Raw genomic sequence first — 12,523 nt, forward strand, 5'->3', positions numbered from 1 at the left:
TGACAAGACATCAGACCTCAAGTTGATGATAATATTAATAAAAGTTTTAAGTATTTGGATAATCTAAACTTGGATAATTAGCAGCTGACCAAATACTCGAATTTACATTATCCTTGTGATTCACATGTTTAAATCTCTTGCTTTCAAAAGAATCTTCTTTGCACTTATGACCAAATTGTAACAAAGAAACAACAGAATGGAAGAAAAAGAAAAGAAGGCATAATCACGTAATCACCGCAATCCAGCTGACTCATTCCTTTCTCACCATGTGTTTCAGGATCCTTCCTTCCTCTGACTTGTGTAGCATTACACTTCAACACATGATTTCTTGAAAGAGTGAACCTCCAGGGCTTGCTCTCCTGATTAAAAAAAATTAAGCAAAAACAAAAATAGAACAGTGACACGCTATTAGAAAAATACTCAATACTGAAAGTGCTATTAAACAACTTATTTACTGTCCCCTATGAAAAGATTTCTCTCATGTATATGAGGTCACCGAATAATTTACTGTCCAAACAGACTCTTTGAAGTGGAAAGGTAGACTTTTAATAAACACACCGCGACAAGTGGTATACAAGGGGACTCACGCAGGCAAACCATCCAGACAGACGTTACCTATTTATGTGCTCTAAGGTGGAATAAAACCAAACACTAAAATATGGAAAAGTCCTTACTTGTTGAAAGTATATACTGAGATATTTACAGATGAAATATTATTGGAATTTGCTTCAAAATAAACAGGATGAGGGTGGTGGGGAGTGTTTGCAGGTAGAAATCAACCCAAGATCAGCCGTACGCTGACTGCTGTTGACAATGAATGATGGGTACCCATGGGGGCTTATTATATCACGCTCTCTGCTTTTGCCTAGGTTTGAAATTTTTCATACCAAAAATTCAAAAAGATACCACATACAGTGTCTAAACACGGGTTTTTAAAAAGTCATTTGGAGACTGACTATACTTAGTGTAATATTTCTAGTGCTACCAACTTACATATAAGCAGAGCTGAGAGTAAAAACAAACATTCTCACAGAAACCAGTAATTCAACAATGATTCAAAAGAATGCATCCCCACTAAATTCCCATCTCTTTTACTGGAGCCAGGCAAAAGCATCGTCCATGTCCAATAGCATTAGCATTCCTTCCTAAACAGCTAATTAAATTATTTCAAGCCGAAAGAAAAAGAATACTCTCAGAATCTCTTCTGTCATTCTCTGGAAAATGACAATAAATATATCAGCCTCTAGAATAAATGTCACTGAAATAATGATAAGGAGGAACCTTCAGATTTTTTACTCCATATACAATGTACATGTCTAATTCATTCTCCGTCACCTGCCACAGCATTTCATGCTTAACTTGCCAGCTGGCCTCCATTCCTGCCCCTACAATGCACTCCACACACAGCGACCAGGACCATCTTGAAACGTGACTCAGACCACGCCTCCCCTCTTGGTATTTTCAAGGCTGCCCACTGTACTGCCGGGCCCCCCAGACCCATCTCAGTTACCATCACTGTTCCCCTTGCTCTCTCAGCTTCGGCCACACTGGCCTCCTCTTACCTCCTCGACTATGCCAAGCTTCTCGCTCTCACCTGTTTTGTCTGAAATGTTTTTCCCCAGGCTTCTGCCTGGCAGACTCTTTCTTATCCTTCAGGTCTGAACTTTCCTGGCATTCTCATTTAAAGTTGCCTTTCTTACTCCCTGATGCCCTCTGGCTCCGACCCACTGATTTACTTCCCAGTATCTTTTAATTTATTAATTCCCTCCCTTCCCCACCAAAGCCTAATCCTCAAGGGGAGGAACCCTTTGTGCTTGGATCACTGCTGGGTGGCCAGCACCCAGCCCCGTGTCCGGCACACTGTACACACTCTATAAATATTTGTTAAATAAATGAGTCGTACAAACTCACTTCCTCATCCTACAAACTCTCAATTCTCCCCTGGACTTCCAGGAAGCTGTGCTTTTTTAGTGTTCCATCTACTTCCCTGACTCATCCTCCCTTTCTGCTTTGCTGGGACCCAGTCCTCCTACCTCATACTGAACGTGTTCCCCATGGCTCTCAACATAATGTTAATGAATCCATGAACAAATAATGTATTGAATACACTGTAAACTACAGAGAGAGAACTTCAGAGTCGGGAGGCAGCTGGATGGCCATATGGACCTGCAGCTAGACTACCTGGCTCAGGACGCAGCTCAGCCTTGAGAATTTCGGAATGTTACATAATCTCCCTGAGCTCATTTCCTCCTTTGTAAAGTGAGGCTGAAAATCTCTGCCTACTGCCAAAGTTACTGCACAAATTAAGTAAGATATTATAGATGGAAGAAAAAAAAAACGGGAACATGGCTAAAACAGTGCTTAGAGGAAAATGTATGCACGAATTCTTATATTGAAGAAAAGTCTCAAATCAATCACCTATGCTCCTCCTTCAAGAACCCGGAAAAAAAAAAAACCTAAAGAGCAAAAATCAACAAAATCAAAAACAGAAAAGTGGAAGAGAAAAAGCAAAAAGCAAGAAAACAAAGAGGTTTGTCACTGGTTTGACAAACCTGCAAGAGTGACAAAGAAAAAAGGGAAAAGACACAAATTTCCAGTACCAGGAATGAAACAGGGACTACCACTGCAGGCTACAAACAACTCTACACACTTCAGTGAAATGGACCAACTCCTTGGAAAACACAAAGTACCACAACTCATCCAATAGGGAATAATCTAATTCGTTCTATAACTATTAAGTAAATTGACTTCATACTTTTAAAAATCCCAAAAAAGAAATCTCCAGTCCCAGATGGTTTCACTGAAGAATTCTATTAAACATTTAAAGAAAACTAAACACCTACTCTACGCTGTCTCTTCCAGAGGAAGGAACACTTCCCAGTTCATTTTATAAACCTAGCATTGCCCTGACACTAAAGCCAAACAAAGACAGTACTAAAAAAAAAAAAAAAAGACCACCACAAGCCAGGCACTGGGGCTCACGTCTATAATCCCAGCACTCCAGAAGGCTGAGGGGAGAGGATGGCCTGAGACCAGCCCTGGCAACACAGTGAGACCCCACCATCTCTAACAACAACAACAAAAAAAAATTAAATTAGCCAGGCATGGTCCCAGCTACTCGAAAGGCTGAGGTGGGAGGTGAGATCATACCTGGGTGACAGAGCATGACCCTGCCTCAAAAAAAAGAAAAGAAAAGAAAGAAAACTACAAAAAAAATATCTCATGAATATAGACACAAAAAAACTCAACACAATATTAGGGACAGAATTCAGTGACATATAAAAAGAATCCCATTATATTGCATTTAAGTAGGGAAGTCTTAAGTATTTTAATATAGTTAATCCTATCCAGAAGCATAAAAAGTCTCTCCACTTACACCTTCATTTCTCCTATCAAAGTGTCTTGCATTCTCACCCGTGCTGTGTACCTCATATTAAGGCAGTTTGCATTTTACACTTCCTGCCCATGCCCTCTCCTGGTTCTCTTTCTCTGACCCCTTTTCACTGCTCCCCAAATGTAGCTGTTCCCGCAGGCTTGTCCTCGACCTCTTCTCTGCCTTCACCTCCCAGAATTTGCCAGTGAGCTTCGGTTAGCCCCGGATTGGCTGACTCTCAAATTTACTTTTCCCATCTTCACCTCCCTCCTGATATCCTTTTTCCAGTGGTCAGCAACACAGCCATCTACACGTCAAAGGTCCAATGGCAGCAAGCACATCTTCTATGACTAGAAGGGGATTGTGACAGTGTCTTCTCCCAGGGGGAAAAAAACTAAAATAGTTGTATACAGAGATTTATCATTCAGATTGTGGCCAGCGTCCTACCTTTTACTCTTTTCCCTAATTAGACATTTTGGTGACAAATGCAAAGTAGAAATCTCTATCTGCTAGCTACTCACTGAACGGCTGAACCAAGCTGTAGCCCTGGAAAGCTACAATGTAATCACTCTGTTTCAGAGTCTGAGCAGTGGGCTGAGAAGTCGGGGCTCAGAGTTCCAATCCAGAACTGTGCACGTGCTGGTGTTCCCCTTCACCTTCTCACCCCTCCACCTCCAAGTACCAGGGCCCTCCTCCTCTCGCGTCCCTTATCTCAACAGCAAACTGCGATTATCAGCAGGAACATTACTCACGGCCTTGCTTTCAAGAGTTTGTTGATATAACAACCATCCTACGACTTGACTTTTCTCCTTGTAAAACAAAAACACTGATATTGAAATTTCCCATCTCGGATCTGGGATATGTCTCTATTTAGGTCTTCTTTCGCGTCTTTTAATAAAACTGTATAATTTTATACGCAGAAAATTATCAGACTACAATGCAGCTCTGACAGAAAGAAAAAGAGTTAAACTACACTAAAACACTCACCTGGAGAGACAGGAGGCGCAACAGGGAAGAATGGAGTCACTGCTCCATCTGGCTATTATGCCTTCCACGTAGAAGGTATGAAGGGAGAACAGGGCGAGAAACAGAGAGGCTAGACGCTTTCCAGATGTTCCCAGTGAAACCTTCAATGGCCTCTAATATCTTAAATAATTATGATAATAGCTAACAGGTACTGAATGCTCACTATATGCCGGGTTAAACCTACTACCACATATTCCTCAACACACTCACTTAATCCTCACAACAATCTCGTGAAGTGGATTTACTGTTATTCCTGTTCTGTACATGAGGAAACCAAAGCACAGAGGCTAATTAGCCATAAGTCACCCTTGTTACGTGGTGAAACTTGAATTCAAACCAAAGCAAGCTGACTGTAAGGCTCATACCTTTAATGCCTTAATTATGTTACACTGTCTATATTAATACAAGTAACAATGCAAGCAGGCACACACACATGCCTATCATATGTATTTTTACATTCTCCATATCACTGCTACTCCACTGTAACCATGAATAATAATTACAATTGAAACACATAATATTCCTCCAAAACCGAAAGTCAACACTATATTCAAAGTATCTACCTGCTAGAGAGAATAGCAGACTTAGAGCAAAATATGTTTGCCAGTGTGCCTTTGACCCACCTGTATATCTGTGCTTATAGTACCATTTTCTCTTTTTCATTCAGGTCAAAATGGGCCCATCAAGTGGCAGAACTCCATGACAACCCAGGTGCGGGTTCTACAGAGCTGTCTGCACGTTGCTGCCATTGCTGCCATCACCAGGAGCCCTTCCAATTAGGTAAAGAGAGTTCTCCACAGGAAACCATTTCAGTGAGGTCGTTGAAAGCAGTATTTCAGAGGATTGTTTTGTTTTGAAGTACTAACAACCCAAAAAAACATCATTTCCTGATTTCCTTACTAAGTACAGGCATGACAAACAGCCTGTCAAGGCAAGACAGTACCTAGTTCGTGAAGTCAGGAAGTATGTTAATAAGCACTAAAACACATTTCCCAACGCGATCACTGATTTGTCTTCTGTTTAAAAAAAAGGCACTTCCCAGGGAAGCTAATTGTAGATAAAGAGTAAGCTGTAAGAACTACATATAGACACTTCCCAAGTTACAGGAGACCAAGGCTCTATGTTTTCACAATCCAACGACCACAGTGGTTTCTTACTGGATAATTTAGCCTGGATGAAAAAAGCGAAATAGAACATCCTCAGCAATTAAAAAAACAAAATGAAGTGTGAAAAACTGGTTGTGCCTTGACCTACTGACTCGAGAGTGAAGATTATGATGCAACCAGAGAACCGGAGTTTGAGCCACCCTTATGGCTGTTAGAAAGGGAAAACAAGTTATTCTTTGGGTTTAAGAGCAGATTTCTAAATCCCAAGGTGTTCCACAAATGCCACTAGCAGACAAATCACAAAATACAAAAGGAACTCATCAATAAGTGGTGAGCATTCCTTCCGCTGCTCAATATATAGATACTAAAAAGGAAAATGAGGCTATTGATTACCCCAAGTCATCTGTTTATTTGGCAACAAACCTGAGCCCAGAAGTCTCAACTCGCTGGGTAAGTCCTCAATTTGAAAATTATGCCATTGCCTTACCTGTTTCCCTTCCCACCAGTTTGCTAATGTCCCATAAATCCAAATGGTATTGTCTTACCAGGCAAGTTTAACTAGGTGTAAAAATCAGATTCACCACTTAAGAATTTTTTCAAATAATAAACCGGGGCCCAAGCTACTTTAACTAAATCGTAATTCCTACGTGTGGGGGGCCAAACTCCTGCAGTTTGACGAAGTTCCCAGGTGATTTTAATGCAGAGCACACAACCCTAACTCCAAAACCATTGGTCTAATGAAGAACTGATAGTAATGGAGATTCAGATTGATGGCAGCCGAATCAGTGTAACTGTAGACAGCTGAAGAAGACAAACAGCACTATCCCTTAGCTAATGCAGAAAGTCCACACTACAATGCACCACACGCCCTTGGAAGATGGGGAGAAGAGGGCTTTATCATAATTGCTACTGATTTATATTTACAGTGTGCTAGGCACAGTACTCTAGATAACACACTTCACACATATTATCTCATTTCATCAGCCACATGGGATTACTGTCTTTCCCACTTCACCGATGAAGCAGTGGCATATCACTGAGGCTAGGAAATTTGTTCAACGCAATACAGCAACCAAGTTACAAATCCAGGTCTGTATGACCTACAGCCCTGTATACTGCTTCTCACTTATCTACCATTTGTTTACTTAGAGGATTCATTTTGTCTTAATTCATTTTACAATCAATATGTATTACTTTTGTAATTAAAAATATCACCTTGTTGCAATCTTTTTTAAAAAACACCTCACTACATTTTCCAATAAATAATGTGACACATCTATTTGGAAAAAAAATAATAAAGTCAGATTACTACATGACAAACCAAATCCAAAAATAAGTTCCAGATGCATTCAAGAGTTAATTATAATAAATGAACTGTACCAAGAAAAGGAAAACATAAGTGTAATTTCATCTCAAGTTAAGCATAGCCACTTTTCCAGGAATCCAAGCAGAATTAAAATCCAGAAATGTTCAACAGGTTTGACTCTATAAGAATCAAAGGATTCTAAGTATTCAGAAGGGAAAAAAAGCTTAAATTTGATTAAAAACTGGGAAGCCTGTGCAATATGACAGAATTTTAAAAAGGCAATCAACAGTGGTCAACGGATATAAACAAGAAATTACACAAAAAAGGGTTCAAGTGATAAACATGTTTATATATTTAACCTTCCTAGCGATCAAAGAAATGCACATTTCAAACAAGATACTGTGGTATTTTCCACTAATAAATCATCAAAGAATTGTAAAATTATAATATCTGGTGCTAAGCAGGATCCAGGGTAAACATTCCCACACTTGGCTGCTGGGATTGCAAGTTGGCACACCTTTCTGGAGCACAATTTGGCAGTAATAGAAACAGTGAAACTGTGCCTGTCCTCTTTCCCTGTAATTCTATCCCAGAAATTATTCTTAAAGAATCATGAGTGAGAAAAAAGATTTAACTTCCAAAATGTTCGTACTAAAACATTAAAATAAAGTGATTAGAGTACAACTCTGAACTATGCTGGCTGCCACAATGTGGCAGGTACTCTTGTGTCAGTAAAAAGGTAAACTGAAAAGTAATTTGCCATTTGTAAGAAAAAAAACCTTCAAAATTTTCTTATCTCTGATTCAGCAATTTCACTTTCTAGGAATGTATTTTAGGTGAGCAAGATTTGTATATAAAGATGCAATCACCTCATTATTCTTTATCATCTATATAAAATATATAAATTAAATGTCCCAGACTAGGAGCAAGGTTAAACAATGTGTGACTGTCACTGATATGACTATCATACCATTAGGAAGCTTTTCAATGGTTTTAAATAAAAGGAAAAGATGTTCACAAGATAATGTTAACCGGAAAAATACAGATTCAAAGCCATATACGCCGTATAACAAGTTTAAAATGCATATGTATATATTTCTGAATAGAAAAACAGAAGCAAAAACACCAACAGAGGCACTTCTAGATTGTGAAATTATAGGTCATTTCTGCATTCTTCCTGTCTTTCTCACTCTCCCTCCTAAAATGAGATGCATCATTTTCATAAGGGCTGGGTAGAGATGTAGAAACAAGGTTTTTAAATACGGTCTTCAGATGGATTTTGCTAACTTATTCTCAGAACAGTCAACTTAGTATACAAGTGCCTAGAGTATAAACTAATCTCTCTAACGCTTTCCACTTCTCCAAAACACATGATTTTTATTTTATGCTGTGGAGGCATACAACTGATGTCGTTCGTGCCCTGGGCCTCCCTGAATGAGACACAGAAAGTGAGGCAAGTTTGCTAAGCCATGCATAAATCAGTTTTTGGTTTTTTTTTTTTTTAAGAGACGGAGTCTTACTATGATGTTGCTCAAGCTGGTCCTGAACTCCTGGACTCAAGGTGAGTGCTGGGATTACAGGTGTGAGCCACCGTGCCCAGCCTTAAATCAGCTTATGACTCGGGCATCCTCCTTCACCCTTCGTGGGTGAATTCAGCTTGAGACGCTTTACCATCCCATCATCATTACCATCTTTCTGATTCATCAGGCCCCCTAACTTCCCAGTTCCTCCTTCTTGACTCACAAGCTCCTTATCCTTTGTTAACTCATAAATTAAGGGGTTAGACCAGATGACCTCAAAGATCCTTTTAGACTCTAGGCCCTCAGTGACTGACAATTGTCTTGCTCCCAGAAAGCACAAAAACATGTTTTACTGTGGGGAAAATTTCACCACCCTATCTACTCAAGGCAGCAAGGCCATTTCCAAGACCTCCTTCTCGTTTCACCTCCAAGATTTCAAGCATAAGGCTTTCCTTTAAGGACCCTCTTAATTTTCCACAGACTCCATTAATAATTTGGGATCCCATCAACTATTTTCTGCATTTGAAGCCACTGTGCTTTTTATATTTTACAGCTCTATTTCAGAAACAAAGGAAGCCGGATGCTGCAGCTCACGCCTATAATCCCAGCACTTTGGGAAGCCAAGGTAGGTGGAAGTTCAAGACCAGCCTGGCCAACATGGTGAAACCCCATCTCTACTGAAAATACAAAATTACCCAGGTGTGGTGGCGCGCACCTGTAATGCTAGCTACTCGGGAGGTTGAGGCAGGATAATTACTTGAACCTGGGAAGCGGAAGTTTCCAGTCAGCTGAGATCATGCCATTGCACTCCAGCCTGGGCGAAAAAAACGAGACTCTGTCTCAAAGAAAAAAGAAAAGAAAAACAAAGAAAGGAAGCCATGCTGGAAAGAGTACATCAAAATTGCTGAAAAAACATGTAAAAGCAAGTTGGAGAAGAGGTTTGAAAGGGAAAGCAGTCAACAAAGCAAACATCCAGGACGTTAACCATTAATGTTATTGACCAGTCCAAAAGGTACTGGATACAGCCAAATGAAGGAATATACCAAAGAAAAGGCATGTGTGTGAGGGGTGGCGCTCTAAGGCAGGCACCCGCAAGTGGCAGCTGCCTGCTTTTGTAGATAAAGATTCACTGGAATACAGCTTTGCTCATTCCGTTATGGATTCCGTTTGTATGGCTGCGTATAGTAGGCATTCTTATATATTATGTATATGATGCTTTCACTCTCCAACAGACTCTACAGTTCATCTTCCTATGGCTCCACTTCTAGACTTTTAATGGGTCATTTGGGTGTGAGTAGTATCCTACACTGCACTTTATGGCCTAAGTGTGGGAGAGGGAAGTATGTTAGTAATGAGTCTCCACATTCCTCTTCTATTTTCAAGATCACAGGTTTTTTAAATCCTGCTTCTCTTCTCCCTAGTAACATCACCCAAGAGGTCTGAATGATTGAAAATTTAAAAGGACTGTGCAACTGATTCCGCCAAGAAAAGAAAAGATGAAGCTTACAGGTGAGCCCACCTCTGTCCCTCTGGAGCTCATCAACTCTCTCTGCCTGGGCTATGCTATTTCCATGAAACCTCTAAAAGTGAAAAATCCTTTCTTCCCTCTTAGTCAACTGCCCTATCATTGAAAGTCTTCGAAATGATAGTTGCCGAAATGAAGAGGTAACAAAAATAAAACAGAAATATGTTAACAGAAGTTTTCTGAGCTAAACTTAATAACCAGTGAATGGAGTGGGCAGTTTTAAGACGTTATGAAAGGTCCTGGTTTCATATTCCTTGCCTCACTCTACAGTAACATGCCAAGGCACTCGAACCTTTACCAAGAGTAGGTCTGGTGGGACCTTCATTTTTTTCTCCTAACACCGGAGTCTACAACAGGGAATCCCTCCCACCCTCCTCCAGAAGACCACCAGTCTCAACTGGGACAGGGTCTCCGCATCACTCCTGCACCCCCTCATCACCCATAACCCTCCAATCCACAGCTGGCCTAGGGCCCTGCGGAAAAGAACCGGTCACTGTCTAAGACATTCTTCTGCTGGCTTCAAACCACCCTCTGGACTTGCCCTCTCTCCTAAAAATACATTTCCCATGCTCAGCCCGGCCCCTGACTGACTTCTCTCCACACTGTTCACTTAAAATCTTTTTACTCTGAGATCAAAACTCTGAGGCCTCATCACTGAAAGATCCCAACTACACACCAAATACTAACAGAGTTTTCCCCCACTAGAAAAGCCAGAGGTGGAGGGATACAGACATATGCCTGTCAATCACTTTTTAGGTAGGTATGCCCCTCACATCTGGATATTAAACACATGTTTCCGGAAGTCAGAAGAGCCACAATTCCGACTCTTCCAGAAAGCACTTAGTTAAGCTAGATTCTCTCATGCTCGTGAGTTCTTATGATTCTTCGGGCCCCCCACAGGCAAAAGAATGGGGAATTCCCACAGGATAAGGTATTTTTAACACACCAAATAACAGTTTAAGAAAACAGTTCTTTCATCACAAAATATTTAAAAGTCCCTCTGCTAAACAGCAAGTCGCTGAAAAGGCTTCGCTTCGCTCCAGACTCTGTGCCCCGCTGTTACTATACCAGCACACAGGTCACAGACAGTCACCGTATCAGAATGCAGGACTCGCTGGCGAACAAAATACAGAAAACTGCAGAGTCTGCATGGCTGCAACACACAATGCCTTTAAAAACAAAAGAACCCACGGGGAGCTCGGCCAGTAAAAATGAAGCTACCTAAATTGGACAAAGAATAGGACAAAGTGACAAGAAATGCTAAAGACGCCTCTTAAGTAAATCACATATGGGGAAAAAAATGGACATGTGGTGGTGTTCTGCGCTTCCTCCTCCACCAAAGCAGTCGAACCAAGAAGACTTGATGAAGCTTTTGGAGTTTTTAAAAGGGGAAGCAAAACAATCCAGGTTGCGGGGAAGGGCGGGGGTAGGGTGGTGCGGCTGGCGGGGGAGGGGCAAAATCCACAAAATTTAAGTCTTCTGAGAGCCATATAGATTTTATTAATAAAAGGAGCCGAACCTCTCGCTCAATGTGGGGAAGAGAAAGCAGCACCCATCAGCAGCCGGGCAGCCCTGCCTCGCCTCCGAGGGGCTCGGAATAGGTGCTGTCCCCGTCGCTGGGCTCGGAGCTCCGCCGCGCACACACGCCCCGCGCAGCCCTGTCCGGTCCCGCCCGGGCAGCGCGAGGCCGGCTCTAGGGGAGCTGGGCCTGGGAGTCAGGGTCCTGCAGCACTTGGACCATCGGACAGGAAGCGGCTCCTCTGACTGTGGCTCCTGAAAGGAGGCGAGCCCGGCAAAAAGAGCCAGCGGGGAGGGCAGCAGGCGACTGCGTGTAGAAGCAGGGGGCAGATGTGGGAAGGTGTGCACGGGAAGGGGTGGGGGTAGTCCCGGGCTGCGCCTCCGCCGACAGAAGATGCTCCGGGCCAGCAGCCGGACAAACGCCGCGAGCCACAGAGGATGGAGGGCTTTAGGGAGCAGAGGAAGCTCAATAGCTGCAACCGAGCGTGCAAGAAAAGACGTGGAGGCGGGTCCCGAGCAGCCCAAACTGGGGCGAGAGAGGGCGTGTGGGGGCGGGGAGGGGGTGCCCCAGCCCAGGGACCCGTTAGCCTTCCCCACTGCCGGCCGAGGGCCTGGCGGCCTCTCCCCGGGCCCCTGAGCCGTCGGGCAGGCCTACTCCGCTCGGAGGCTGCACGCCTCCCGCCGCCGGGCAGCAGCCTCCCCAGGGCACCGCGGACCCGGTTCCTCCCGCCGCGTCCCCAGCGCTCGGGGCCAGCCACGGCACCCTCCCACGAGCCCTTCCGGGCGCGGCCCCCGCTCCTCGGGCTCACGCGCGGCTAGCAGTCCTACCGGCTTCCAGCTTAGGGACCTGCCGCCGCCGCTGCCGCTGCCTGCGCGAAACTCGGCGTCCCAGAAGCCGCTCGGGCTGCCGGCCGCCCGCCTTCCAGGCCGCGCCGGATCCGCCGCTCCCCCTGCCGGCCGGCAGCCATTTCCGACAGAAGCCTGCGGAACTTGCCGAAGGGCGCCGCGCCGGAAATGGCCGAAGCCGGCGTTCGCGAGCGGGGGCGCGGACGCGGGCACGCGCTCTCCACTTTCCCGACCGCGTCCGAAGACCGCCGAGGCCTCCCGCAGCGCCACGGTGACACCCGGGTCAGGGCGCGAGGCCGGGCG

General features: G+C 43.7%; 1 protein-coding gene across 2 annotated transcripts in view; it reads right to left on the reverse strand.

Annotated features, from left to right (window-relative positions):
• The window catches only part of EXTL3 (exostosin like glycosyltransferase 3), a 52,033-nt gene extending 39,744 nt beyond the window's left edge, over positions 1–12,289 (reverse strand). The window contains exons 1-2 of one of the 2 annotated variants that reach the window (XM_050802472.1): positions 5,023–6,727; positions 266–359 (exon numbers count right to left, since the gene is read on the reverse strand). The gene's annotated coding sequence lies outside the window, so the exon portion shown is untranslated. Of the gene's footprint in view, positions 1–265; positions 360–5,022; positions 6,728–12,202 lie in introns of those variants that run through there. The other variant, XM_050802471.1, reaches the window with a different exon arrangement.
• Positions 12,290–12,523: the final 234 nt, after the last annotated feature.

The sequence above is a fragment of the Macaca thibetana genome, chromosome 8 (assembly GCF_024542745.1).
Source record: "Macaca thibetana thibetana isolate TM-01 chromosome 8, ASM2454274v1, whole genome shotgun sequence".
NCBI lineage: Eukaryota > Metazoa > Chordata > Mammalia > Primates > Cercopithecidae > Macaca > Macaca thibetana.